The 757-nt window shown below is 26.3% G+C and overlaps 1 long non-coding RNA gene across 1 annotated transcript in view; it reads right to left on the bottom strand.

Moving 5' to 3' along the window:
- Positions 1 to 757, bottom strand: part of LOC110271320 — a 9279-nt gene that overhangs the window by 7764 nt on the left and 758 nt on the right. The gene's annotated exons all lie outside the window — the stretch shown is intronic.

Genomic DNA, 757 nt, shown 5'->3' with positions numbered 1-757 from the left:
AACACGTCAAAATGAAACGAATAAAAAACACACAGACGAAAGTAGAAAAAGAAAAAACTAAAGTAAAAATTTAATTCATTGTCATCCTACATCGTTATTAACAATCAAATAGATCTACAACACCATACCATTTTTTTAGCTCAAGAATAATCTGTTAATAATAAACCTCATCACTTGACTCTTTGTTCTTAGAATATTCTTTCTTTTCTTTCTAACTAAATATTTTAAGTTACCACAAAAAATCCAATCTACCACCATTGTTAAAACTACAGGCGCGTGCTGAGTTTTATAAGTGAGTTGCAGTAATTTTATCGTTTCAATGGATTATTTCCACTTCGGTTTGTTACATGGTAAATGACTAAGAGTAATCCATACCGAAATTTCTAAGAGAACTAGCTAGTTGTTTTATTTCTCTAAATTTTATTAGTATGAACCTCATTTTAATACTAAAATCTTTTTGTTTAGGGGAATAAATACATTATGGACCACCACATAAATTCATCACAACCATTTGTTCTGTTGTTCAACAACAACGACATTTTAGCTTTAACATTAAGAACACACAACTACTTCAGATTTTATTCTACAAAAAACATATTTCTTTCTTCTTATAAATAGCCGCACAAATATTGTCTTATTTCTGAATTATTATTAGACATATAATTATTTATATTGTCTTATCATAACACTTTAAATTTTTGAAAAAATAGTTTCATAACATGATATTAAAATTTTATGTCTAAAAAAAATTTAAAGT

The sequence above is a fragment of the Arachis ipaensis genome, chromosome B04 (assembly GCF_000816755.2).
Source record: "Arachis ipaensis cultivar K30076 chromosome B04, Araip1.1, whole genome shotgun sequence".
NCBI classification, from domain to species: Eukaryota; Viridiplantae; Streptophyta; class Magnoliopsida; order Fabales; family Fabaceae; genus Arachis; species Arachis ipaensis.
Note: the sequence above shows the minus strand (reverse complement) of the source record. Positions and strands in the feature narration are given on the sequence as shown.